The sequence below is a fragment of the Melospiza melodia genome, chromosome 5 (genome assembly GCF_035770615.1).
Source record: "Melospiza melodia melodia isolate bMelMel2 chromosome 5, bMelMel2.pri, whole genome shotgun sequence".
NCBI lineage: Eukaryota > Metazoa > Chordata > Aves > Passeriformes > Passerellidae > Melospiza > Melospiza melodia.
In genome coordinates, this window is record NC_086198.1 from 93,683,208 (window position 1) to 93,706,952 (window position 23,745).

The following is a 23,745-nucleotide window of genomic DNA, read 5'->3' on the forward strand; positions in this document are numbered from 1 at the left end:
TTTACCTTGGAAGCTGGCAGGAGGAGTAATATGAAAAATGGACTATTAGAGCTTCAAATTAGGGATAGCATTAAGCTTACTAAATTCTTTTCTTTCATAGCATCACATTAGTAAAGAGTCAATTATTAACACTGCTACTTGATTTATTCCAACATTTTGCATGTATTAGAGGTCAATGTATTTAAGATTTTTTTTTTTAATTATTATTTCAAGTGGAAATTAGGTTCTCAGAGGTTAAGTAGATTATAATAGATCCCAGCTCCTGGGCCCATGCACTGCTATGTCAGTAGGATTTATTGTAACTCATACCTTCAGAGAATAAGAATTAAGTATAATTTTCACTTTTAGTTAATGAGATTATGTGCTGTTCAATAGGTATTTTCAGTGTGATTTGATAGTGAATTCTTAGTGAGAGATTCAGGCTTTGGCTTTATCAGTGTGGCTTCTTAATTTCTGATCACTTCTTATTGTGCCTTTCCAATGTGAACTCACATTTCCATTTTGATATGCAAATTTATCACCAGATACAGTCTTAGTGCTTCACTTTTAGGGATATTAAGTGGTGTAGGCTCATGGAAGCTCACTGAACAGCTGAATAAAGGCAGGGAGTTTGAATAAAGGCAGGGAAGTTTGTAAAATATGTTTTATTTAAGAGTTAAACAGGTGAATTATGTATTATCCCTGGAAATGTAAAATAAATGTACAAATGTGGTGATTAGAGAAATAAATTAGCAGTGGACTTGGCAGTGTTGGGTTGATGGTTGGATTTGATGCTCTCAGAGATATTTTCCAGCCTAAACAATTCCATGGTTCTGAGACACTATGACTCTATATGTCCTAAAAGGGAGTGGGATGAGACACCACCACTTGCAATGCTGGGGCAAAATTTCAATGTATAAATGATCCTGAGAGTACTGAGAACATGGCAGAATTCATTGTTTATTAAATTAAACTTTTGTAACTGTGTAGGAATTTTATTGTCCGATTTCATTACAATGTAATGATGCAGGAAGGTTGAATTAATTCAATTTATTAACTGATTTCCTGTTTGCTCAGAAACTGAATTCACATGCTTATTTATTGAACTACCTGGATTAGTTTTTTTTTTTTTTTTTTTTTTTTTTTTTTTTTTTTTTTTTTTTTTTTTTTTAATTCAAGCAAATGCAAACCAAAGCAGTTGTGGAATTTGCTGTATTCACTATCAGAACATGATATCACTATGTAGGCAGAAAAATGAACCAGATTGCTCCTGTGTCTTTTTCAGGCATGAAGTGGGGAGAACACAGCAGCAAAGGAAAATCAGAGTTTTTTCATCTGTAAGCTCTGAACCAATCTTGCTTTGCCTTTGCCATCAGTGTGAAATTATTGTCCTTACTGCCACTGAGGGCCAAATAAATTTGCTTTGTAATTTAGGTGCAAATAATTTTTGATAACTATTGCCCCTCTCTCTGTAAGAGGTAAACTGAATTCTGGTTATTTTTAGAAAGAAAAGGTTTGTAAAAGATTTCTGGGTTCCTACTTTTGCTGATCATTTGAGTGAGGGGAACAGAGAGAAGTGGAAAAGTTCTGATAATGATCCCTGCTCTTCAAGAGACCTCAGTTAGAAACACTTATGAGCTGCTGAGCGTTTGTGTGAGGATGGATTTTTTGGGGAAAAGATGCAAATATTGAGGACATGGGTAGAATCATTTGATTTTAAATTTTTTTTTCACTTTGACTGATGATTCCCCATGAAGCCTTTGGTGTTGTGACATTTATGACTTTTGAGTCACTCCCTGAAATACTTTTTTAAAAATTTGTCTATACTTTCAAGCAGACACTTTCTCTGATAGCTTTCTCAGATACAGCTATATTATTAGAAAAATAATCCATAAATTCCTGCAGATGTGTGTAGAGTCCAACAGTCAGAAAAATGTTAGAACTTGAAATATCTTCCCACTGTTTTTTTTGTCCTAATAACTGTTTGGTCAGTGTCTCACAATCTTAGTGGTCCATGAAACTACAATAAAGAAAGACTTAAAAATCTTCTACCTGTTAATTGATTGCAATGTATAAAGGAGAGATTGACTTTTCCTCACAGTTATAAAGGATTTTCAGAAAACTGAAAAGACTATTTTGAGCATCAGTGTGAAATATTCTAACAATCTATAAGCTGGGGGTTTTTATAAAAAATACAAACCTGCCAAATTATGGGGGTTCTTTGTCTTCAATTACGATAAAAGTTCCAGCATTGAAGTAAGAATCAGACTTATCTATTTTCCTGACTCAGAATCTGAATTAAAGAGAAAAATAAGTCAATTACTGCAAACATACAGTAGAAAGTCATTTCCTCACAATAGATTTAATTGAACTTGGTTTCTGGGGACAGCAGTATGATATTGTCTCAATTTAGGAAGAAATGAGATCTTGCTTTGCTTGGGTATTTCAGATCCTGTCTTTGCAATTTTACTTTGGCCCTAGTATAGAATTCCACAAAATCTTGGAATTTCAAAAATCCACCTTCATTATCACTGAAGCTACCATTGTCCTACAGAATTGCACTTTTGTGTGCTATGGATTCATGGAAGGGAAGAAGGAAATCTTTAAATTCTGATCCAACAGGAAGGTTTCTCATTGTTGGGTTTGAGCCATACTAATTCTGTAGGCTAGATCCTCATCTGATGTTATCTAAAATTAACTCCAAAGGAGAAAGAAATCTTAGAGTGCATCAGGTAAGGACCTCCCTTCAGGGTAAGAGCAGCATCTTACAAGCATCCAGAACACTCCAAATTAAATATTTCATTGTGTTGCAAATGGAAATTCCATCACATTGGTGGCAGCTGCAGAAGAAAAAGCAGGTTGCTGCTTGACAATTTTACAAATTATTTAGATAATTATTTGTTGCTGGGGAAGTTAATGTCAGGACTGTTTGGTGAATAAAGTGGTTTCTTATGTTGTTGGTGGCTTGTGTCACAGTTGTTAGATCAAGAAAAGAGCTGGGGTAATGGTGGTGTTCTTATTATCAATACTTATTATTTAGTAAGGCTGTCACTGTCAGTGGTGCATAAAAAATACAAGGCAGGGCAGGTTTTCCTGGTAAGACTTGGATGAACTCATTAAATAATTCCTGGCTGAGCCAGAAATTGAAAATAAGAAAGGGAGATGGAAAAAGAGAGGTCATGCATAGTCAATAAAATTGTTTATTCAGAGTCTATGTTGTAAATATAGGTGAAGAAGCTGGAAAGGAAAAAACAGAGATGCTAAACCAGGGTAGAGATGTTTCTTTACTGTGTTCTGAATTTGCTGATGTGTGATGATTTGTGATGATTTCCTTATAAGCCATAAACAGCAACAAAAATGTTGGTTAAGCTTACAGGAACAGAAAAAAATCAAAAAAGCTTTCACTGGAGTCTGATGGAAAAAAGAATTAGAGCCATAATTCATTTGTCTATTGCTGCTGTTTTAGCTTTTTTATTGTTGTATTTGTTGTATTTTATTTGTTGTATTTCCTACAGATAATATTCAGGCTGAACTCTTGGATTCATCAGCTGAAAGCTTTTGGGGACCAAGTTTCCCAGAAGTATTGTTTGGAGTAATCATCAGACTCCATTAACAGAACTCTTTCATAATGAATTCCTGTGCCCCATATAATTTTGAGTTGATTTTCATGGAGAAATTTTTCTTGAAAAAGGCTGTGAAATGAAAATCTTATTGTTATTCTGAAGCAATTTCTGAATGATTATAGCTTTATTAAATAGGTTTAATGTAAATTAACTAAAATCAAGTATTCTTGAACTTGTGGGCCTGTATAAAGCCATGTATGTGCAATTCTGAAATAACATCACTTGTCACATTCCTTATGAAGATAAATCTTGTGCATAGAAGTATGACAGGGCATCAGAACTATTATAATTATTAGACTATCTTTTCTATTGTCCTGGAAAAAAAAAAGGCCAGTAATTTAGAATATAATAATTACTTGTAACTGCAGAGTGGTCTGAAAATTTTGACTGTTGGGCTCCACTCCCCTCCCAGAAGTTGTCACCATGATATTTTCTGAAAAATCCCTTTGCCAGGATTTCTTCTCATAGGAAGTTGAGAAACCTCAGAGAAAAATGTAAATAATAATTATCTGATTCGCTTCTCCTGTGTTTGGCTATTTTAGAATGTAGTCTGAACATTGTTTACCAACAGGTGCATGTTCAATTAGTTTCATGTGAATTGTTTTTATTTAATGACCAATCGCCATCAGCTGTGTTGGACTCAGGAGTCGGTCACCAGTTTTTATTATTCATTCTTGTTAAACCTTCTGTGTCCTTTATATTTAATATAATTTATATATAGCATTCTTTAATGTAATATAATGTCATAAAATAATAAATTAGCATTCTAAACACATAGAGTCAGATTGTCATCTCTCACCTTGCTCTGAAGACCCTCACAAACCCCACAAGAGGTGGGAAGATGCTGCCAGAATTCAGGCTGTTTAGAGAAAGCAGATTAAGCAGAGAGGGCTGGCCAGAGCATGTTTGAAGGTGAGTTCCTTTTGAAAAGGCCCCAGGGAAACTCATGAAGGACTTTAAATAATTCACATGGCAAAAAATGCATCCGGAGAGCTCGGGGTCAATAAAGCCTCCAGCTCTTCATAGTACTTTATGGCTGAGCCCTGGTGGATTAATTGAAGCTCTCAGAGGCAAAGACACCTCATTTTCCATGTGCTGGGGTGCAAATGTGAGATACCATGTGGGACTCGGCCCCGAGAGGGAGGACACAATAAACCCACAGGCAGAAAGCTGAAATAAGAAGTGGGATTGGTTACTTTAGCATAAATAACATTTTTGCTGCCCTGCATTTCATGGGCCCACATTTCTGATGTGAATAATTCTGAGTAGGAAAATTGGGATAGAGTAGAAATCTGTGTGGGATGGAAGATAAATTTAGGTCTGTAATGAGGGACAGTTTGAATTATGAGCCCAGTGTATCAGCTGTTAAAGACATTTTTCTTTGCTGCATAAAATGCAGAAGTTTCAAAATGTTTTCCAGCCAACAGTATTTCTTTCACTTTCTGTGGATGTTATGGGTTTCTTAACAGGAAAAATTTTGCAAATAATGTAAAAAGCTTTAAGCAGAACACATGACTGGTTTCCCAAAGCCTGTATTCAAGGAAAATGAAGCCCAGCTCTGACCAAGCAGTTATTTTATATTAAAGATATAACACTTCAGCAGATGCAAGGAATGTACAAGATAAATCTGTTGACATAATTGAAAACTATTTCTCTTCTTTGGTTTAAAGTTAACTTACAATCTTTTCATTTTAACAAGTTTGTCTAAATTTGCTAAGAAAAGATGCAAATTTGTGACTTATTAAAAATCTAATCAGAAGATATGAGGCCTGTTTATCCATGGTTTCACCATTTCATCTAACACTAGATGTTTGAACAGGGGGTAAAAGGCTTTTTTTGCTACCACTGGTTGTGTAAGTCATCCAGTGAGCTCCAAATTTTGGGAGGAAAGAACAAACCTCAAGACAGCATCATGAATTAGGGTATGGAAAATGTGATCATTGCTTGTCACTTTGCTATGCTCTGATAGAGAACTTCTTAAGAAATTGTCCTGGTTTGAAGTGGAGATGGAACATCCATCCATCCATCCATCCATCCATCCATCCATCCATCCATCCATCCATCCATCCATCCATCCATCATCCATCCATCCATCCATCCATCATCCATCCATCCATCCATCCATCCATCCATCCATCCATCCATCCATCATCCATCCATCATCCATCATCCATCCATCATCCATCCATCCATCCATCATCCATCCATCCATCCATCATCCATCCATCATCCATCCATCATCCATCCATCCATCCATCCATCCATCCATCCATCCATCCATCCATCCATCCATCCATCCATCCATCCATCCATCCATCCATCATCCATCCATACATCATCCATTCCCAGCCCTTCTGGTGCCAGCAGTTGCTGCAGTGACTCTCAGCCTGTTTCCCCATCTGAAGGCACAGCTCTGTTAATGAGGAGATGTGGGCAGTGCTCTTGGCACAGAGGTCTTTCTTTGGTGGCTGATGGAGGCAAACCCCAGCCCAAAGCAGAATAAAAGTGCAGACATCACTAACAGAGCATCCAAAGTGGCACTTGCCACAGAAAAGGGGGTGCTAGGAGAAGAGGAAGGGATTTGGTGTAAAGCTGGGAGGATATCAAGATTGTTCATTCCCTTTTGGGAGTGACAGCAAACACCGTGACTCAGGGGCTGGCAGGAGTGTGGGACTGAAACCAGGCTACCTTTGGCTCCATCTGTGCTGGACTCTGACACAGCATCTGGCACCGCTCCTCACAATCTGCAAAGCTTGACTGATCTGGGTAGAAAGATGAAAGTTAAAAATATCCAGGCTATCCATGAATTTCCCAGAAAACCTATCCTGGGAGAGGTTTTCCTGAAGTATAGAGAGGAAAGGGCTCGGGAGATATAAAAACCAGAGTATTTAAATGGCACCAGATGCAGAGTTTTGATCAAGGGATATTAGGTCAAGTATAGAGAAAACAGATTGTATTAATGTGGTAATTTAAATCTCTCCCAAGTCAAGAGACCTGTAAACAAACAAGACAGAGAAGGCTAAAACAGGTCAGTCATGTTTGAATTCTCAGGCATGAAATCCAAGCTGAAAATCCTTTATGTGTGAAAAGTAACCCCAAATTACCTGTCAAGAACGAGCCTGTGTGCATTGTTGCCAACACCATACCCAGAAAGGAAATCTGATGGAGCTGGTGATTGTTAAAAATCAGAATGCAAGGAAATTGCTGGGTCAGTACTAGATGTTCATAAATCACAGACCACTGAGAGTTACAGGACTCTAAATACTAATTCATTGTAGTTGCATGTAATGAAATTGCTGGGGAGGAATTTATTGTGGACTTCTTATTCTCAATAGAGAATGACCTCAACTACATCAAAAATTGTGTCACATGGAGCAATTTTAGCTGAGGAGTTTTAATTTGACATAGTGACAAAGCCAACTCAGGTTTTAAAACATCAGAAACACAGCAAAGTTCATATTAGGGAAAAGTTTTTTGTTTTCAGTAAAAATTTAATCACTAATTTAAAATATAGCAGCTCTGCAGCTAACCCATGATTATTGCCTGGTCAGGTTTGTTTATGTGCAAAGAATTTGTGGCCAGCAAAAAATGTAGGAATGTTACAAATGAAATCAAAAGAAGTGGGGAACTACAACAGGAATTAGCATTAAAAAAATTATGATACAGGACATTTTAAAAGCAGATTTGCCTTTCTCTAAGTCTGGAGATCACAGGAAAGGGAGTTTGTGAAGAAAATTAAGACAACTGAAGGGGCAGCAGCTTCTGTCAGATGCAAATGAACTGAAAATGTTGATGGCAAGGGCAGGGTTTGGGATGTGCTAGAAGCTGTTCAGGTAAAGTTTGGGAAGAGGAAGAGGAGAAACAGCTGGCACTGCTCATGTAGGGGGAATGGATGCTCACTAAGGGCAGGCACCCACTGATATCCCCTTAAGGAGTGTCAGAATGAGAAACAGTCTGCATGTCCCTCATCCTGTGTCAGCTCCAGGCCGCCTGTCCCTGCTGGGAAAGGTGATTGAGCTTTCCTGGCCCTCAGGATGGAAAGAAAACTTGCAAATCCTAATAAATTTTCTCGGGGCCTCTCGGTACTCAGAGTGACCCCAAGAAATGTTAGAAAGTCTCTTTTCCCAGCCCAATGCTCAAAGAAGCAGTCAGGGCTCTTCAGTTCTCAGTCTCAAGGTTGATTATTGTTCCTTATCTACAAAATATTTTCTCCTGTCCAGCTGAGGTCTGCTCAGCAGGACAGTTCCAGGCACTCTGCCTGCCCCCAGGGCAGTGTTATGTCTGTATACTAAAAGCTACGTGTACAATATTTACAATTACTCTCCAATACCCATCACCTATGTTAGACAGTGAGCTTCTACTCTAAACCAATCCAAAAGTGCCACCATCACAGCAGAAGATGGAGGCCAAGAAGGAGAAGGAAAGACTGGACATGCCCAGATCCCTCCATCTTGCCTCCTGAATTTTCATTCTAGAAACGCCAAAATAAATCCACCCCGTGATAAATTCACTGTCATTCTCCTTAAACTTTCGTGGCTTGCAGATCTGCATCTAAGGTTGGTAACTTGCTCCGTGGGTCATAATCAAACCCACAGGGGTCTTGGGCTCTGTGCCAGGGTCTCTGAGCACCCTGGCAGGGTCTGGGCTCCTCAGGACAGCCAGAGGGATGTCCTGGGTTCTGACATAAATCAGCAAACCAAGGCAATGTGTCATAAGCATTGAGGGAGTTACCCAAAGGGCCCTCTGGACCATGAGTGTTAGTAATCATGTCTCAATTCCAGAGTTTGGAAAATTACTAATTTCAGTATGGAAAAGGGCTAAAATGAATGATGTGGGGAAATAAACTGTATCAATCCGTTGATTTATTCTAGATGAAGTAGCATAACTACTAAAATATGGAGGCAGACACCAGCAGCAAAGGACTAGAAGAAAAGAACCGTAAGATTAATGTCAGCATAGCTTCAAAGAAGTTTTTTTTTAAAACAAGAGCATGTTTTATTTGACAGAATTTCAGGTCTAGCCAAAAAGGTCTGTTTGTGATGGAGAAACTATGGCTTTCTCAGAGCATTTGATGTATGACTGGCTGTCATTTCAATAAAAGAAACTTTCCATACATAGAATGAACAAAGAACATTAGGTGGATTAATAACTTTGTAACAGGCAGATCTCACATGAAGTTCTTAATCAGGAGATGTCATTAAAGAAATTATTCCTCATGAGCTCCTGTCCTTTATCCAATAACTTAGATCTTGTCAAACCATGAGTACAGCAGACAGACTGCTGGGATGTAAACAATGCTGGCATGATCTGAGATGCCTGGGAAAATGATCACAGAATATATTCTGATAATGGTCACAGAATATATTCACCAGAATATATTCTGATATATTTTGGATGCAGAGGTACATTTGGAAATACACAACTCAGTTTTTCCTGCAGGATAGGGAAGTCTCCTGGAGAGCAGGGATGTAGAGAAGATTTAAGAGTTGCCTCAAAGTGTCTTCTCATTTTTCATTTCAACAGCAGACCGCAGCAATTGATTTTTCAACAACAGACTGCAATATCTCTCCTTTTGGGTTTTGTTTTGATTTTGTTTTGGTTTTGTGCTCAGGAGAAATTTTCAAACATCAATGAATTCTTGAGACCTTGGGGTTAACTATCCAGACACCATTTCAAACAGCTTTTTTGCATTGGATCTTTAGATTGTCTTAGCATTGAAAATTCTCAAAAGAAAGTTATTTTCAAAATTAGTTCCCCCCTTCTTTGTTGTGCTTTTTGGTATTTTATTAAATTAGTTATTTTTGTGTAAGAGAGAGGAAGGGAGGACTGAATTGAGAACATTTACAGCTAAGGAGAAGTGAATTATTTTCCTGTGTTGCTCTATGCAAAAAGGGGCTGATGAAGGAACAGCAATTTGCCAGCCTCTTGCAGCAGTTTATTCCAACCATATTGAAGTCATGATCAGTCAAATTGCATGAATTATGCTTTTCTTTCCATGGATAGATAACTGTTCCTTACAATGCATAAAAAATAACCTATATGCTAAGGGAAAGGGAGGAAAGGAAAGGAAAGGAAAGGAAAGGAAAGGAAAGGAAAGGAAAGGAAAGGAAAGGAAAGGAAAGGAAAGGAAAGGAAAGGAAAGGAAAGGAAAGGAAAGGAAAGGAAAGGAAAGGAAAGGAAAGGAAAGGAAAGGAAAGGAAAGGAAAGGAAAGGAAAGGAAAGGAAAGGAAAGGAAAGGAAAGGAAAGGAAAGGAAAGGAAAGGAAAGGAAAGGAAAGGAAAGGAAAGGAAAGGAAAGGAAAGGAACCTGCATATTGTGCAAAGAGAAATGAGCCTGACTTTCAGGAAAATCAAACAGGAGGCCCCAAGCACAGCTACATCCCAGGCTGATGTGTGAGAGCTTTTTTGCTGGCAGGTGAGCTTGACTCGTACCTACATCCTAATGGAAATGGTATTTATACTCCATCAGTCTCTTCAGGTGTTCTGATAGACTTATTCAAATAATTCTACCATTATAATAAATTTGGTGAAATCTTATTGAGTTCCATAGTTCCCACTGAGAGATGCAGAATGGGGTGGTTATTGCTGAATTGTGAGCTACCAACTGGATCTCTGTTATACTTAGAAGGAAATTTTTTCTCTTTTCCTCTATTTTCACATTAAGGCTGACAGGTATTCAGCTTGCAAACCTGTGGGAGTGAAATGGGATTGTTTATGCCTTTAATCCACCGAGGATGTCTAAATGGAAATCCCAATGGGAAAACTACTACAAAATATTCTAAAAAGACAAAAACTTCTGAAGGTGTTTAACAGTTATAACCTGCCACTACCACTTTTAATTGCTTCTGTTCAGCTCTGTGTGGAAGCTCCTCCAGTGAAACCACAGCAGGACCCATGGATATGGCAATTCTTAAATTCTATGCTCATATCACAAAGCAATGCTGCTCTCACGCGGGCACAAATCTGAAGCACCTTTATTGATTGCAAGTGCTCCAAATTTAAACTTGGACACCTGATCCTCATTCCACTACTGCTGGAACACCACAGGCCATTTCTCTTTCTAATTTCTTTCTGTTTGAGGGATTTGGGTTTTTAGCTGGCTGATTTCAGTAGCAGTGATTTCCCTCACGTGTCATGTGAGAGGTATCAATACCAGAACAAAACCAATAAAAATCAGTGGAGCTTTGATCTCAAAGCAGATCTGTCAACACAGAAGCTGTGACACAATAAAAAGAGAGAAAGAGAAAGACAAAGAGAGAAAGAAATTAATAGAGAAATAAAAGGAAGAGAGAGAGAGAAGGAAAAAGAAAGAACAAGAAAGGGAAGGAAGGAAGTGGCGGAAGGAAGGAAGGAAGGAAGTGGCGGAAGTGGCGGAAGGAAGGAAGTGGCGGAAGGAAGGAAGTGGCGGAAGTGGCGGAAGTGGCGGAAGGAAGGAAGTGGCGGAAGGAAGGAAGGAAGTGGCGGAAGGAAGGAAGGAAGTGGCGGAAGGAAGTGGCGGAAGGAAGTGGCGGAAGGAAGTGGCGGAAGGAAGTGGCGGAAGGAAGTGGCGGAAGGAAGTGGCGGAAGGAAGTGGCGGAAGGAAGTGGCGGAAGGAAGTGGCGGAAGGAAGTGGCGGAAGGAAGTGGCGGAAGGAAGGAAGGAAGGAAGGAAGGAAGGAAGGAAGGAAGGAAGGAAGGAAGGAAGGAAGGAAGGAAGGAAGGAAGGAAGGAAGGAAGGAAGGAAGGAAGGAAGGAAGGAAGGAAGGAAGGAAGGAAGGAAGGAAGGAAGGAAGGAAGGAAGGAAGGAAGGAAGGAAGGAAGGAAGGAAGGAAGGAAGTGTCGGAAGGAAGGAAGGAAGGAAGTGTCGGAAGGAAGGAAGGAAGTGTCGGAAGGAAGGAAGTGTCGGAAGGAAGTGTCGGAAGGAAGTGTCGGAAGGAAGTGTCGGAAGGAAGGAAGGAAGGAAGGAAGGAAGGAAGGAAGGAAGGAAGGAAGGAAGGAAGGAAGGAAGGAAGGAAGGAAGGAAGGAAGGAAGGAAGGAAGGAAGGAAGGAAGGAAGGAAGGAAGGAAGGAAGGAAGGAAGGAAGGAAGGAAGGAAGGAAAAGAAAGCCTTGAATATTTGTTGTTATTTACAAAAAACTGGAGAGGGTAATGCTTCAAAATGGTGTACTATTTCACACTATTTTGAAAATATCTTTGAGCTTAATTCAATGTTTAACTCTATCTCTTTGACAATACAACCCTATAGGAAATAATGAGGTTTCAACAGGTAAAATTGGATGTTCAGAGCAAGGTGGTTTTATTCTGTTCCTGTTCCAATATGACCAGAGTCAACCTACTGCACTTGTCTTTGCTACTCATTGTAGAGGGCTAATTAAGGGATGCTGACTTATCTTTTCCTAATTATTCCTTTATTCAAAAATTGAAACCACTGTTAATTATTCTGGCTATATAAAAACAATAGTTTCCAACTGGTTTGCTTATAGCTCCATTTGCTCCCTATACAGAGAGCTCTTTCTTGCCTTGATTTTAGCATGTGCATAAATGTGGCTTTTCTTCCAAATAATTGTTCTAATGGCAAAAATCTTCAGTAATTCTCAGAAATTACCTTGTGTGCAGAGTTCTGTTTGTTCTGCCCAAACTTGGAGATGTGGCTGCAGAAACATTCAAGGGGATGTTTAGCTTGTTGGCTTTTTTTTCAATACTCAAACCATGCTTAGGGAGACTGTGCTGGTTCCATTTTTTATTCAGCTTCTTGCCAGAGGCTGATCAAGGCTGGAAGCTGTTTTTAAATATTTCCCCTGAGCATCCTGTTTTCAACAGGGTGAAGATTGAACATGCTGAGGAAAACTTCCTTCCTCCCTTCTCCTTATTCTGTAATTCTGGGGGCTATACCAAGAGTGCTTTTTTTATTTATTCCTTAGAAAATTAAGTGGTGGTCATGCCTGGTTGATGGGTTTAGTAGTCTGAGAGGTGAAGCTTCTCTCTCAGACTGGTGCTGCAGCTCTCCTGGTGTCAAAGTTAGGCTGGGCTACAAATGGGGAAGGGGAGGTGGAGATTAGAGCAAACCAAGAGCAGAAGGTGCACAAAGGAGACAGAGAAACCATGAAAAGCAGGGGGAATTGATCTTCCCATAAGCTCATTCAGCCTCTGGAGGTGACTCTGCACTGATGTCTCCATTGACATCTCCGCTGGAGGTCAAGCCCCCAGGCTGGACTGTTCAAGTTGTCGCCTCAGGAAGGTGAACTCCATCCCAAGGAGGAGCTGCCCTTCCCTCCCTGAAATGATGCCTTGAGAAGGCTTACCAAAACAGAGACTAGGCAGAACTAAAGTAGGGATTTATTAGAAGGCCTCAATGGATGCACCTTGGGCAGCACAAGGGCCCAGCCAGGGCTGCACCCAAGATGAACCAAAATGGTCACAAAAATGGACACCTGGTCATAAGGTCCCTCACTTTGATAAGTTCTGCTCCATTTGCATATTGGGGTTAATTGTCCAGTTCCAGCTTTAGCCCAGGCAGTCCCATCCTGCTTGTTTTCTTCTCTCCAGCCCACGGTGTTTGTGCTCTTGGGCCTGAGATTTGGATCATTTGTCCTTGGTGCCCAGCTGGAGCAGGGATTGTTTTGTCTCCCTGCTCTGTGCACAGAGCTCACCATCCCCTCATGTGAAATCCAGACCCACACACTAAAGCAGCACAGAATGTGAAAAATAGGAAAGCCAAAACCTGATGCATCAGCGCAAGGGAGAAGTGAAGGTGCAGCAGCACAAAGGGCACGGTGGGGACAGTTGGGATTCCAGGCCAACCACCCCATATTTCCACTGGCATCTGCCTAAAGGCCACGCTGGATTTTAAGGATCAGGGTATCCTTTGAGGATGCTGATGATAAATGCAAGAGGGTTGGGAAAGTGGTTACATGACTCATACCTTTCCCCACCTCCTTCCCATCTCCTCAATGAGAGTCCTTATCACAACCATTTAACATTTTAGGGTTATTTTCTGTGAGGTTTGGCAGTCAGTACAGGTCATCCTCAAGCCTTTCATTATTAACTGCTCTTTTGTACTACTGGGTGTATTTTTAAAGCATCAGATCTGACACTTTTTCATTTTTTCCTCTAGGTTTGTTGCCTGAACTTCACTTTTTCTTTAAGCTTTGCTTTTCTTACTCCAGTTCTCCCTACAAGTAAATGACTTCAGAACATGTTGAATGTTATTATTATTCACTGGATACCAGGTACCTTATAAACTCCAGCTTCTGGCACTATCCTGCTTTTACAGAGCCCTTTTCATCACCTATCTACCATTACAATTTAATTGGTTTCCAGCTCACTGCACATCCCTCTCCCTCAGAAGCACACACACAAGGCACTGACACACACACAGACACGTTTATTTCCCTCCCTGCTCAGGCTGAAGACTGAATTTAAGAAATCCAAGCCTGCTGCAAAGCTCAGCCTGTTAGAGCCAGTGGACCTGCTACTGATGGGGATATTGATTTTCTACAACTTCCAGGGAGGCAGCAACAAACATTTTATCATTGACTGGACTGTATGTTCTTCTTAAATCCCTGCTGCATGCTGCAGTTCAGATAGGGCTCTGTGCTCAGCGTGGGGCTGCAGATTGCCTCTTCATTTTTGGACTTCAGGCTCTTACCTGGAGTCTGAGGAATAATGTCTGCTTTTTGTGGGAAATGCAACAGAGAGTTTGAGAGAGTTAAACCAGGTGATACATGAGAGAGAGTCTTTCATAACCACGGTAGGATGTAATTAAGATTTCTGACAGAACATGCAAACCTGCAGATGTTACTGTTCTCTTATGAGCTCTTTCTTAGGATAATGGATTTATGCCTTGTGAGGCAGAGTCTGAGCAGATACCACAGCCAGATAAATGCTAGCATTACAATTTTAACAGATTTTTTTTTTTTTTTTAGCAATTGCAATTGTAACAGCTTTCCTTTTGTACAGATCCTGATGCAAATAACTGAGACCTGGCTTATTTCATTTTCCTTAGAAGACTGTTCAGTCAACTTTACTTAGACCTATTTTATATTTTTGCTTTCACTTCTGTCTCAACCAACAGCCACTAATGAGCTACAAGCATCAATTCTGTAGATGTATCATTAGGACTTTCCACATTAATATGAGATACAAGGTTCAGTGTACAGAAAAGTCTTCCCAAATGAGATTTACTCCTTGCCTTCCCAAGTGGGGGAGAGCTGTTAATATTTTTCTAATGCCTACTCAAGTGCAAGAGATAGCACCTATTTTTTTCTGAAGGGCCATTATCATTTCCAAGGCAGTAAGAGCAGTCAATATCTGGAAGAAGGAGTGCTGAAACTGCCTCCTAAATAAATTAAGGATCAATACTGTTTGGTGGGAGAAAGGAGGATTTTAATCTAAATGGAACCCCAGGGAGATTTAAGAAAAGGATTGGACATAAAAACCAGAACATTTTGCCAAGGAAATAATGTTTCCTGATGCAACAACCTGGGCACATGGAATGGGCAGGGGAACAGGTTGCTGGCCACAGAAATAAAGGAAATGTTGACAACATGTCAGACAGACACAAGGAGAGAAATAGAGATGTTTGGAATTTAGTCTGATGATAATTAGATTATTCATAATTAATTCTTTTCTTTTTCTTCTGCCCTCTCCCCACATACCTCTTACCTTTGTCTTCATAAATCTTTGTTTCTGCCTCATTGTGTTGATGCTGGAGGTAAATTTTCATTGTTTTCACCAAAAGTGGCTCCAGGTAAGTTCCAAGTAGAGATTTCGGTGGTCAGGAAAGGGATGGATCTCCTGCCTCACACAAAGCCCAGGGGGCTGAAGGGGGACAGAGGGAGGCCTGGAGGAGGAGCTGGAGGAGGATGAGATTTCCTAAACACAGAATTATACCCCAAAAAAGCTTCCTGGGTTTGAAGACACATCAGAGAATGGAGCTGTGACCCCCAGATCCCAGCTGAGCCTGGAACATCTCGTGGGAAATCTCTGCACAGGGAAAGGTCTCAGAGTTGATCCTTTGTTTCAGTCATCCTCACGGATAAAGCAGCCAAAATCAAAGTTTTCATCCTGAAATGGATGAAAACACCACAATAAAAACAAGTAACTAAAGCAAAACTGACCATCCTGTGTTTAGTGCCCATACTCTGAATTGTGAAATCTGCCTGTCCCAGGAAGCTGTGAGATTAATGAAGGGATTTACAGAAATCCTTGGCTAACTATAATCTAATTTAAAATTAGAGGGTAAATTTCACCAATATCCAGACCAAATTTGAGCATGTACATGTTTTAATGAACTTTCATTATGCATACATACTTTCCTGAATTTGACATGTCAAATTACATCTATTAAAGTGAAAATTTAAGACAATTCTTTTTAACTTAAATTCACAATCACTTTTCTTGCACAGCTTCTGTCACATCATTTAATCTTTACACATTTTGATGTGTCTAAATTAAGAAAATACAATCTTGATCTTTTAGGTTTTTCTTCTTTTCTAAAGAAAAAGAAAGTTTAATTTGAAACTTTTTTCCATATTTTAGAGTTATAAAGTAACTTTTTACTGAGTTGCAGCTGGGACTGTGTTGGTAACAGATTATTATAATGATAATTTAAATGTCACATCATGGCTCTGTGGTTTCCTTTGGTTTTGCAATTTTAGAAATAAATTAACATAATATATGGTAATATATAATAATATAAATTAAAAATATTTAGGTGGAATAATATGCTTTAAATAAACATTTTCTTAGATAATTAAGAAAATTCTCCTACTTTTTACTCATAAAAACTGAGATAAAAATATGTGAAGGTAGAGAAATTGCTCCATTGGATTAAAAACTCTGAATTCAACTTCTCAAAGACAATGAAGAGGTGATTTTAATTAAGCAGTTCATCAGGAATTCATAATATTTTAATTTTTCTAGCCTTCAAAATTCTTTTTAGAGCCTTGACCAGAAATTTATACTTAACTTTATCAGACTTTTCTCTTAACTGGCTTTCTTTTTTTTCAATTTATGCTTTATTGCGTGTCCTAAGCAAAACAAATGTGTTACAACAAAATAATCTTTGCAGTTGCAGAAAGACAAATCACTTCTTGCAAATGTGTTATTTGAACGACCATCCATCCTCTCCCATCAAGAAAATGAATACTAAACTGTGCATTTCATGAGGCTATTAAGTAAAATCTCTTGATTGATTTTCCCCCTTTTACACTGGTAAAAATTCAATTGTCCCTTTTGCGAAGCCTCTGGGAAAAGATGAGCCCTCAGCATCTCTGTCTGGGTAACAGGAGGGGATCTCCTTTTTCGCAGTTCTCTGTAGCATAAAAATCATTCAGTCAAAAGTAGTCACACCCCTGAGTTCACAGCGACAAATATTCTGACAGGATGTTAAGGTTTCTAACAAATATTTTCTTACCAGATTTTAAAAGTGTTGCCAAAAGTATTCAAAATGAGAAAATTCTTGTTGTGTTACAATATCAGACACCTTTTTTTGCCAGAACATCCCCATCTCACACAAAACTAATACAAAAATTGCCTTCAATCTTTTCTTCTTCCAGCTCCCAGTTATACATCAAGCTGTTCTTCAGTTTTAAAAATTAGAGGATGAAGATATTATTCTGCAATCTGAAACTGTCAATTTTGGCAGTTCATGACGATTTAGTACAGTAAAATACAATAAAGTAAAACACTTATTTTTAGCAAGGCGTACGATTTTTTTTTACCTGATCTTTTACCTTGATCTTGCAAAAAAGCTGTGAGGGATCTCCTCAAAGGAAGCCAGGTATTTTAAGGTATAAAATTAAATATATTTAGGCATAGTGTAAATGTGATTTTTTGTGTCTTCATATATGACAAGTTGGGTGATTTATTCCCACTGAAAGTAATGGGAGAATAGCTGAAAATTCTGTGTTTTTTAAAGTGTTTCCTGTTTTCAACAGTGTTTGTCTGTACTTGCCAAGGAAATCACAAAAAAGAGCAGAGTGTAACGTGTCTGCACAGCTCAGTGGATAATGCAGGATGGATATACAAGATTTCACAACATTTTGTACATAGTTAGATGGGTAACTGATGTATAAAATGAACTGACAGCTTATGGACTTATGGACTGTGAACTGCAACAATGAAATCTCCTGTGCACAGGCAAATCTACAATTGTAGAATTAAAAATTCTGGATCACATTTTCATGCAGTTAGGTTTTCTTTTCCTTCCTTCTTTCTTTTTTTTTTTTTTTATTTTTGGTCTAGGCATTGTACCTATCATATTAAAAATACATTTTTCTACCTCCCTTATTCCACTTCTTAATGCAATGTAGGAGATAGATAGCATCTACTCTAAGTATTGGAAATGTGACCTTGTGAATATCCCAAGTGAAATAAAAAATATAGAACTAAAAATTGATTGATTTTGAATTGAAGAGTCAGATATATTAGAACTTCTAATGGCATATCTGCCTTTCCCTTTAGAAATGGTTTATGACAAATAAAATAAACTAGGAGTAATCACTTCATTAATATTAAAATAATCTAATGATCATAACCAACTCAACTTCAAATTCAAAGATAGTTAAAAAAAAAGGCATTTAAAGTAAAATGGAGGTTACTATTGATGGGTCAACTCTTAATTATGCATCATGAGGGGAGAATTAAGCTTTTAATACCATGGCCTGGTTTTCCAATGAGGAAAACCAATTCCCAATTGTCTGCTATATAAAAAACCACAGTGTGACCAGGAAGAAAGAGTGAGTAATACCAACAATAAACCCTTTTATCTGGAGAAAAGAGTATGATACAGGGCAAGCCTTGGTCTCTGAAGTACAAGGCCTTTCAGAGGTTAAGTCATTTTACCTCTGCTTCTGTAATTCTGATTCTTACTCACTGTGGGTCAGTGAGGGGACAAAGTAAATTTTGACTGTTCTGTAGCTTTCCATAGAGAGGCTCAGAATTTAATACAGATTCTAGTGACAAACTCTCTGTACTTCACGGCAGCACAATCAGGGTGACAGCATTAATTTCTACCAAAAATCTCCTTTGCCAGCGTATAGCAGATTCTTGAAGATATCTTCATCTTTTCCTGTTAATTCCTCTCATTTAGACCTGCCCAGGCCAGACTGTATCAACTGATTGACCAGCTTTGTTCCTTGAATCTTCTGGTGCTTTTTACACTTATTCTTTCCATTTAATAAGGGAAAATGAACTGTCCTGGTGATACAACCTGCTCAGTTTTCTTTAATCATTACTCAAGGCTCAATAGCCTCCATTCCGGGCAAAACCAGAACAAAAACCTCGCCGTGGATCTCGCCCTATAAATCTTTACTGTGATTTCAAACCCCTTCTACTTCAATAGGCACCAGCTGCACGAGAAAGCTCAGTTGCCATGGCTGAGGATTTGCAGATGGAGGTTCCCTGCTCTCCTCCTGCTGCTGAGCTGGTATTGATTTCCCTCCCCAGTCACTCCAGTGTGCAGCTAATGAGGGTTCTGATGAGCCTGTGTGCCTCTGACAGGCCTGCCAGTCGATCATCCCCTACCAATGGAGTGTTAAACACCGCTCAGGTGGCACAAATACATGATGTAATTTGTACTTCCTGTCCCACTGTGTTAATTTGTGGCAGTCCACTTTGGATTACGCATGCTTTTATTTTTGTGCTGATGTGCCGGGCTCATATTAATGCCATGAAATGAGAGATGCATTGTATATTTGCATTTATATAATTTCTGGGGGAGTGTTAGCTTTGTTAGTGCAGTGCACTTCAGTGTCTAAATGAAGAATTAGTGTGAGGTGATTGAAAAAACACTCAGGTTCTGCTTCTGCCCCTTATTGTATTTGTGGGGTGCCCCCATGAAGGAAGGAATGATGAGTCTGACTCCATGTTCTCAGAAGGCTAATTTATTATTTTATTATACTATATTATATTAAAGAATACTAAATTTAACTATAGTAAAGAATACAGAAAGGATACAGACAGAATGCTAAAAAGATAATAATGAAAACTCCTGACTCTCTCCAGAGTCCTGACACAGCTTGGCCCTGATTGGCCAAAGAGTGAAAACAACTCCCAGCAGAATCCAATGGAACAATCACCTGTGGGTGAACAATCTCCAAACACATTCCACATGAGCACAACACAGGAGAAGCAAATGAGATAAGAATTGTTTTCCTTTTTCTCTGAGGTTTTTCAGCTTCCCAGGACAAAAATCTTTGGCAAAGGGATTTTCCCAGAGAATGTGGATGCCACAAACCCTGTCAATCATTCACAAACCAAACCAGCTTTGATTACACTTTGGTGACATACTCTTCCTGCAGTATTCATTAGCATGGAAAAGTGGGAATGGCATTATTGAAATCTAGAAGCAATTAATTATTTCCCAATTAAGAATCAGGCTTTTGCAAAATTTTAAGAATTCAGAACTTTCAGTTTTATTGTGGTGTGGTATATTTTTGTACTCCAGGTAAAACAAATAGGTTTTTTAATTCCTTCTCCATCAATGTGATGAATTGTTTTTCTGCTAAGGAAGCAAAATTATAGCAGTAATTAGAAATAACTGTTTTGAGTCCTCTCTACCTTTGTAATAAAAGAAATACAAAGTATTATCTATAACTAAAAATGGCATCTAACAATGTTGTCTTTTCTTTTAAATTCAGAAAAATCAAACAAAGAACTTGAATTAAAAGGACATTTTACCTTGAATTTGCTCTGTAACAATACATTAGGGAAAGGTGGAGAATGAAAAGAAATTTTGCTCTGTTTCTTCAGAAAGGTGATGTGCCTTGCCACCTACATTTTCTATTCCTGTTCCTGCCACAACTTGCCCTGTAACCTTGGACAAGTAATTCCTTTCTATATTTCAGTTTCCTGAGCTGTGAAGCTGAAATGTCCCAGATAACAGGAACATAGAGAAACCAGCTGGGACTTGAGGTGTTGTTGCATTGACATGAAAATGGATTTCCCAGAGCTTCTGACAATGGAAACAAGGTTCAGCAGTCCATCTATCCCAAATCAAGATGCTGGTGGTTTATCAGTCAATTTTACTAACAGAAAGAAAAATGCTCCCTGAGGAATAATGCAGCATCTATTCTCCCTAAAGAGAAGTTAGTCATCTTGTACCATTTTTATTGTAGAAACTAGTATTTAGTGTGCTGGGATCATAATCCATCCCTAGAATTTCAGGGCACTGTGATAGCCACAAATATTAACAGCAATAAAAACGACATATTGTGTGGCTTTTAATGTCCAGAGTCCCTTAAGATTATAATTTGTTCCCTTATTCTCTCCCTAGACCTTGGTGCTCTGCCAGATTTGGAACCAGCACTACTAGAAAGCAACTAGGATTAAATGCTAAATTATTTCACAGCCAGGTGAAATGGAGTCAACTTCTTCAGCTCTAAACACAGCAAAGGGTCTGTGTTAGAGGGGCTGAAGAAATCCACACACGCAACTCTTCCTAGATAAATCCTCTAGAATCTTTGGGGAAAGAAAATGGAAATTCTTGCATTGCTATATTCTTTCCTTAACTTCCATTCGTTCTGGGGGATTGAGAGAAGTGCCTGGTCCTTGAGAAAACCTGATTCCATGTGAACTTACTGCTGTTTTCTTGCTTTACCTTCATCTTCTGCAGGCAGAAGACAAAGAACCCTTGCTGTCTAATGGTCAATTTTATATTATAGGAAGAAAATCTCAAAATCTTCTTGGGCTGGGTGGGAAATAATTTTTTGCTGGGAAGGGGTTTACCATGAAAGAATCCATGGTTTTCGCATCTGCTTTCCAGGAACAGCAATCTTTGTGACTAATTCAGAATTCCACACTCTGAGCCAAACTGAATGACTTGTCCTGCTTGCCATGATCTGAAAGAGTTCTTTGGCTATCTGTAGAAGTCTCTGACGTCTGATGAAAGTCTTAATGTTTGTGAATAAGTGTGTTATTTTCTGGGCCCCCCGTCAGAGGGGGAAATGAATGAATCTGACTCCATGTTCTTAGAAGGCATATTTATTATTTTATGATATTATATTAAAGAATGCTATACTAAACTATACTAAAGAATACAGAAAAGATACAGACTGAAGGCTGAAAGATAATAAAGAAAATCTTGTGACTCCTTCCAGAGTCCCGACACAGCTGGATGGTGATTGGTCATTAAGTAAAAACAATTCACGTGAAACCAATGAAACAATCACCTGTTGGTAAACAATATCCAAACCACATTCCAAAGCAGCAAAACACAGGAGAAGCAAATGAGATAATATGGTTTTCCTTTTTCTCTGAGGCTTCTCACTTCCCAGGAGAAGAATCCTGGGCAAGGGGATTTTTGCAGAAAATGTGATGGTGACAGATAAGAATCTGTATTTGCACTATTTTAGTTGATGATATGGCTGGGGGTGTCATTTTTTTTGGTGAGAGAGTAGAAATTATGAATGATACTGTCATGTACCACCCTCCTTTGTATTCTGGAGGCCTTTATCTTCTAATCACCCATTTTTGGAGTTTGGAAGAGTGGAGATCACAGAAAACATTTTATCAGCCCCTGTATATGGCAGGCTGAGGGGGGGATGGCTTTGTTCCAGACTCTGTCTTGTTATGGTGACCAAGGGGACTTTGGTATAACTGAAGGTTTTTGAGAAACGGGCATCAAGTGAGACTAAATAAAAAGCTACAGACTTCCATGTTATGCCAAGAATACCAACAGATTCCTCAAGAAGAGATTTCACATTCTGGTGTCACATAGACAATAAGACACCTATCTGAACTTGTTACCCTGAACCCACCTCTGATAAGTTTAATTTGAGGCTCCAAGTCTTCCAGATCAGCCATGGCCAAGTAGTGGCTGCAGGAGAATATTTAAATATTTTCTGTGTTTCAATGAGCAGGAACTGCTTTGACAGTTCAGACAAATCCAGGCCAATGGGCTGGTCTGTTCTGTTGGTTCTTGTCATGCTGATCCAGCATTTCTAATAAATTGTGCACCTTTGTGGTGTGGTTTACCACCCCACAGCTCTGCAGTAGAATGTGATGAATAGCTGAAAAGCTTTTTTTGTCAAAAAAGTCAATGGGGTTTCAGAATCAGTGAAACTAATCACAAATTCACAGTGAATTAATATAATTGTTTCAGCTTGGTAGCAGGAGAAGGGGAGGAGATGAAGAAATCAAAGGGATTCATGTCACCACTTCTGAAATAAAAGATTTTGAAGCACAACACTTGTGTCTGGAACTTTATCTGGATTTAATTAAAATAATTCATTAGTATGCATGGAAAATATGAAATATAGTAATTTCTTTCTTTGCCACTCCTGCCCTTCTCTGCTGGTAGTTTAAAGGCAATCAGCTCTCTGAATAATCCTAAACTGAACTGAATGCTGCACCATGGAGTTATCACAAGGCCTCATGCAGAATTTTAGAGTGGAACCAGCCTGGGCAGGGACTCAGAATGTGGCAGTGGCCAAATTTCTGCTCAGCACCCACCCGTGGGGGCTCCCAGGAAAGGGGAAATGTCCTGCTGGGCTCCTGCTGCCAGGCGAGAGCAGGAGAGCATCCCTCAGCCACAGAGCAACGCCGATGGGAATGGATCCAGGATCCGTGTGCTGGGATCTTCTTTCAGGTAACACACAGAAATAGAGCCACGGAATATTTTTGTCCCATCTTACTGCTTCTGCCAGGCATCTGCTGTGAAAATCAACATAACCACATGTTTCCAGTGGTCAGTTCCATGAAAACAGTGATCATGCCTTGCCCAAGGCTACACAACTTCAACTTTGAGCCCAGTGAAATTATTTGTTGGAGCTTGTCCTGCTTGCCTGCTGAGATCTCATTTAATCTCTGCTTGAATTACTGCTAGCTGTTTGGTGTTCTACACACCCAAAAATGTGAGTGTGTGTATGGGTATGCATATATATTCATGTGAGTATATATGGACATCTTTTCTCTCAGAAAAGACCTTTGGTAGGGTTTCCTTTCATATCAGCAGTTATCCCATTGTAGGTGACATTTCTGGACCTGACTGCTGTTAAAAAATCTCCTAAGGAAGTTTCCTTACTTTTATTGAGATCTGCTATAGCAGGTAAAAAATGTGAGATATCAGGAAGATCAAGGAAGAAAATTGACCTGAATTTCTGAATGTTCTGATTCCCAGTTTGTATAATAATACTGAAGTTTGATTAAATAAGGATATTTTGT